The sequence below is a fragment of the Heptranchias perlo genome, unplaced genomic scaffold, assembly GCF_035084215.1.
Source record: "Heptranchias perlo isolate sHepPer1 unplaced genomic scaffold, sHepPer1.hap1 HAP1_SCAFFOLD_50, whole genome shotgun sequence".
In the NCBI taxonomy this organism is placed as follows: Eukaryota; Metazoa; Chordata; class Chondrichthyes; order Hexanchiformes; family Hexanchidae; genus Heptranchias; species Heptranchias perlo.
Window position 1 is genome coordinate 1,793,797 of NW_027139516.1, and position 6,145 is coordinate 1,799,941.

General features: G+C 44.9%; 2 non-coding genes across 2 annotated transcripts; both read left to right on the top strand.

Annotated features, from left to right (window-relative positions):
• Window positions 1-4,150: 4,150 nt before the first annotated feature.
• Window positions 4,151-4,223, top strand: trnak-cuu (transfer RNA lysine (anticodon CUU)). The gene has a single exon. It is a non-coding gene; the product is annotated as a tRNA-Lys (tRNA).
• A 68-nt stretch (window positions 4,224-4,291) lies between these two features.
• On the top strand, window positions 4,292-4,374 carry trnal-cag (transfer RNA leucine (anticodon CAG)). The gene has a single exon. It is a non-coding gene; the product is annotated as a tRNA-Leu (tRNA).
• The last annotated feature ends 1,771 nt before the right edge of the window (window positions 4,375-6,145 follow it).

Sequence of the window (6,145 nt, forward strand, 5' to 3'; positions counted from 1 at the left end):
AAATTCAGGGAGGTGGCAATTCGTGGCGCTGTTTGGAGGCGAGTGTTAAGCGACTATTGTGAAGGGCAACTGATCCCGTTACGCAGGGGAATTAGCTCAAATGGTAGAGCGCTCGCTTAGCATGCGAGAAGTAGCGGGATCGATGCCCGCATTCTCCACTCACTTTTTTCCCTTGGGGAATTGTCCCGAAACAAAAATGGTGTCAGTTTTCAGCAAATCCAGAACCCACGTCAATCCTCAGCTTCGATGAAGAGAGATCAAAGAGCAGCAAATCTTTTGGTGTGCTGCAGTAAGCAAAAGTTTTTGATTCTGGTATTTAGCAAAGATGGAAAGATGAAGTGAGACATGGAAAAAAGCTTCACAGGTCCTGATATCTTTTCTATGGATTGAACTCAGGATTTACAAAGTTAATAAAACTAATGCACTCCCTGCTGCATGAAAAGCGCATGAACGGTGGAGACTGCAAGGCAGCATTACCAATAAGGTAAGTTTGCAAGCTATCTATAGTCATGAAGCAATGGACAGTTGGCAAAAACAATCCAGTCAGGTAGGAGTTGTCCAGACAATCTTCTGATTTGTCATTAGACACGAAATCCACTGCTCCACTGGTCTCGGGTGTGCAGAGAAAGTAGCAGCTTACACTGCCACAGCGCTGCGGTCTGAGCAGGGAATGAGTCAGTCTCGGTCATGCACACGTGACTCCACGAGTCCGGGAGTGTCAAAAGGCGCAAAGTCAATATTGACCAAAGAGAGCAATCTTGGCTGCTTCCCTTCGATCGTTCAGCTGGTACAGCGGAGGACTGCAATACAATTAACAGAGAAAAGTCATCCTTAGGTTTCTGGTTGGAACTAGCAAACGTGCTTTTGGAGTGAGCAGAAATTAGCTCATGGCCGTTTTCTTTACTTTACAGACAACCAAAAGCTTAACATGTTGGCGCTGAGGCACAGGAGACCTCCTTTCCTTTCTTCAACCTGAAAGTTTTTTGTGTCTGCCCGAAAACGGCTGTTTTGCTCGAGCACTTGCCTCTGCTCACCAGCAGGGCGTACCTTTGAATAACAACACGTCAAACCGCACTCATTTTCAGGCAAATAAGCCTTCCATCAGTCAGTCAGACCGACAGACAGACAGAGCTCTCGCTGTTTCCTCAAGCTCGGGCTGCTGTTCTTTTCCGATGACCTCGTCTGCGTTCCGCAGGCTCGGGCTCTTCTCGGCATCATTCACGATTACAGTGCCTTCCCGTTCTGCTGTTGCTCAATTGCGAACAATCGAGACCGCGGATTGGAGCATTGAATGCATTCAGGGAGGGGGCAATTCGTGGCACTGCCTGGAGACGAGTGTTAAGCGATTATTATGAAGGGCAAAGTCACCACTGCAACTGGGGAATTAGCTCAAATGGTAGAGTGCTCGCTTAGCATGCGAGAAATACTGGGATCGATGTCCGCATTTTCCACTCACTTTTTTTACCTTGGGGAATTGTCCCGAAACAAAAATGGTTCCAGTTTTCAGCAAATCCATAACCCACGTGAATCCTGAGCTTCGATAAATAGAGGTCAAGGGGCATTAAATCTTTTGGTGTGCTGCAGTCAGCAAACGTTTTTGATTTTGGTGTTTCGCAAAGATGGAAAGATAAAGTGAGACATGGAAAAAAGCTTCACGGGTCCTGGTATCTTTTCTTTGGATTGAACTCAGGATTTGCAAAGTGAATAAAACTAATGCATTTCCTGCTCTGTTAAGAGTGCACGAACGGTGGAGACTTCCAGGCAGCACTTCCAATTAGGGCAATTTGCAAGCTATTAAAAGTCATAAAGTAATGGACAGTTTGCAAAAACAATCCAGTCAGGTTGGAGTTGACCAGACAATCTTCTGATTTGTCATAAGACACGGTGTCCACTGCTGCATTCGCCTCTCGGGTGTGCAGAGAACGTAACAGCTCACACTCCCACAACGATGCGCTATGAGCAGGAACCGAGTCAGTCTCGGTCATGCACATGTGACTCCACGAGTCCGGAAGTGTCAAAAGGCGCACAGTGAACATGTACCAAAGAGAGCAATCTTTGCTGCTTCCCTTCGATCGTTCAGCTGGTACAGCGGAGGACTGCAATACAATTAACAGATAAAAGTCATTCTTAGGATTCTGGTTGGAACCAGCGAACGTGCTTTTGGAGTAATCAGAAATTAGCTCAAGGCCGTTTTCTTTACTTTACAGACAGCCTACAGCTTAACATGTTGGCGCTGAGGCACAGGAGACCTCCGTTCCTTTCTTCAACCTGAAAGCTTTGTGTGTCTGCCCGGAAACGGCTGTTTTGCTCGAGCACTTGCCTCTGCTCACCAGCAGGGCAAGTGCACCTTTGAGTAACAACACGTCAAACCGCACTGACTTTATTACGAACAGAAGACAAACACACGTCTTCGTTCAAAAACCACCCTGCAGGTGGACACGGAGTGAGATAAACACAGGGCAGAGAGGCAGACAGTATCCGGAAACATCGGGAAGTAGATAAGAGAAATAGATTGAGCGCTTTGTTATCAGAAAAATGTCTGAACCTCCACGGTCAATGAAAGGGCTTTTGTTGGTCGGTTTCCCATTGAACCGGATAATTCGGGAGAACTTGGTCGATGTTTGGTTCGCTTCCCTTGACCCCACCAGCGGAAAAGGTTTGTCGATCCCACCCGACAACTCGTTTCAAAAACCACTCTGTCCAAAGCAAATGTATCCTTCCAGATTAAAAGGGAATAAAACTTGAAAAGAGCGTCACTGTGGATCAGTTTTCTCTCACTCAAAGGAAACTGTTTTATGAAGTCAAAGATGCACCTTCCAAAGAATCAGGGAACAGCCACTGTCTCCCTTTTTGGCAGGAGAAGAAAATCGATGTGGATGTTTATGGAGACCAAGTTCCAACATAATGTTCCTGCCCGGAATCGAACTGGGGACTTTTTGTGTACAAGGCAGACATGATAACCGCTACACTACGGAAATGGATAATATTTTACTAAACAATGGGCAACTGAATGGTGTTCTCTCTCTGCTCGCAGTTGGAATGTGTTGTTTCAAGTGCAGCAAGAGATACAGACAGTGGCTGTTCCCCCTTTGCTTTAAAAACTCTCAGGGTGGTGGGTTTGAGCCCACGTTGGGCGAGTACCGTTTTAAACTTTTATGCTGCTTCCACCGGTGAGCCCCAGCTCTGACACTTCCCCCACCCCCCCCTCTGTCTCACCGCGCACGATGGGGCCGCGCCCGGGCTGAATCTCTCCAATTAGGTTTCCGCCCCTGTCGCAGCATGAAATGGTCCTTATCAAAGTCACAAATGATACCGTATGTGACTACCACCATGATAAACTATCCCTCCTCATCCTTCTCAAATACAATATCTCACCGTGCTGTTATCCTGTTAGACTAGTTTCCTCTCTCTGCTCTTATTTGGAATATGTTGCTTTTCCGTCTGACAACACTTGGTATCATCGTATTATGTTAGTCCACAAGAGGAGATCATTCGGCCCATCGTGCCTGTGCCGGGTCAAACGCACATTTTCGTTCAAAATTCGTTCAGGAATAGATTGAGTGCTTTGTTATCAGAAAATTGCCTGAACCCCGACAGTCTACAGCTTTCCACCTCGATATCAACCACACGGCCTATTTTTGTGTCACCCGCAAATTTCTTCATCATGCCCCCTACGTTTAAGTCCAAATCGTTAATGTATACCACAAAAAGCAAAGGACCAAGTACCGAGCCCTCCGGCACCCCACTGGAAACAGCCTTCCAGCCGCAAAAACACCCATCGACCATTACCCTTTGCTTCCTGCCACTGAGCTAATTTTGGATCCAACAAGCCACATTCCCTTGGATCCCATGGGCCTTTAATTTTTCGATCAATCTGCCATTTGGGAATTTTTCAAAAGCCTTGCTAAAATCCATGTCGACTACATCAATTGCGCGACCCTCATCGATCCTCCTTGTCACCTCCTCGAAAAATTCAATCAGGTTAGTCAGACACGACCTCCCCTGAACAAATCCATGCTGACTGTCCTTGATGAGTCCGTGCCTTTCGAAGTGACAGTTTATCCGAGCCCTCAGAAATTATTCCAATAATTTGAAATGGAGTCTTTCTCCTGGTTGCTGCAATAACAGACAAGGCGATTAAAGTAACCATGCCCGGCTAGCTCAGTCGGTAGAGCATGAGATTCTTAATCTCAGGGTCGTGGGTTCGAGCCCCACTTTGGGCGAGTGCGATTTTCAAATTTTATGCTCAATTCACTGTGCAGAAATAATGCAGAATGGAATTTCATCGGTAGTCAGGATGGCCGAGCGGTCTAAGGCGCTGCGTTCAGGTCGCAGTCTCTTCTGGAGGCGTGGGTTCGAATCCCACTTCTGACATTCCTTACTTTTACGAAGACGTGAAAATATTTTATTGGTGGATTGGGCTGCAGCTGATTTTTCGACCAAGTTGAGTTGCTCCTCCCACAAAAGCAACTGGCTTTTTGATGGAAATGTGACTTGAGAAGTTTCAAACGGTGAAATGTTTGACATATTAATGACCTGGACAAAGAAATAGAACAGCAGTGGGAAACATTTAAAACGGTGATCAATAGAGTCCAGGAGAAATATATCCCACTGAAAAGCAAGAACAAACTAGCCAGAAATGACACACCAGGGATGAATAAAGAAATAAGGGTAAAATTGAAACTGAAGAAAAAGGCACACACTGGACAATAAAAGAGAGAGGGGAATGTGAAAAGACTGGGAAAGAAGTCTAAAGAAATATTAGAAAGGCAAAAAGGAATATAAAAAAAAGCAAAGTATTCGAGACACAACAACAGCCAAAGAAAATTTAGGATAGGAATAGGGTCACTTAGCGATACACACGACAAACTCACAGGCAATGACAGCGAAATGGCAGAAATATTAAATAATCACTTTGCTTCAGTATTTACCAGGGAGACTGGTATTGTGGGCATGGCAGTAGAAGAAGAGATCAAAAAAAATGTAAAGACATTTCAGATCGAAAGGGGGGATATAATTGATAAACTAATCAAACTTAGAGAGTAAATTTCCTGTTAAGAGCCTAACCAGAGTTTCAAACCGCTCAGCCACGCTAATTTCCCTATTACTGTTCAGGAGCTCATTTCACAGGGACACGATTACTGCGCTCCATTTAGGGAGGCTCAGTGAAAGGCGGAAATTGATCTATTAATCGAATCATAGAATAAGACAGCGCTATTCGGATACCATTCGGCCCATCGTGCCTGTGCCTGCTCTCTGAACGAGCTGTCCAGTTAGTACCACTCGCCTGCTGTTTCTCCATTGCCCTGAAAATGTTTCCATCCAAGCGTTTATCCAATTCCCTTTTGAAAACTGTGAGTTAAGAAAAACAATATTGAAAGGGGTGATGGGGTCTCTGCACCGTCGATGTAGAGTGTGTGATGATTGAAGTTATCAAGATGGTTGCTTTACACATGGTATGTTGTGCAATCATCCTGAAATATCTTCAATATCCAATACAAATTGAATTGCGAACCTGAAGGACAAACACTGGAAAACAAGTCACGAGTGAACGCAAATCATCTGGGACCCGTTTTCAGCCTCACGGCACTTTAAATAAAGTGAAATAACTTTGCATTGAAAATATTTGGAACTTGCATCTGAGCCTTCAACTGTTCCATTTGTAAAAGTTGCTGGCGTCTGAAGATGTACACGCCTCTGCTCCCTCCATTGAACAAGAAAGGAGATGTTTGACGTTGACGGGACCTGTTGGTTATGAGCTCATCCTTTACATTGAGTGGGTTCGCGTTTTTTAAACGGCGTCAACTTTAGCCCAGCGGTGAACTTCACAACAAACAAGTTCATCACCGTCTCACCGCGGGCACTGACTGACATGTTTATTGTTATTTCTTTCAGACCAAAATGAATAGTGACCGTGATTTTAAATTTGCACGAAGTGATTTTTAGATAGTCGCCTTTCAATGTTTCAAAGGTGACTCCTAATTTATGATTGTCCGGCCATTTCACCAGCCGTGTTGAAAACAAAACATGTCTCTGCTTTTCGCGTCTTTTTTCGAAAGGCAAAAGATATATTTCCCGTGGCCTCTGAAGGATGGACAAGTACATTTCAGAAAGCTGAAGCAAGTTCACCGAGCTTAAATCGTCT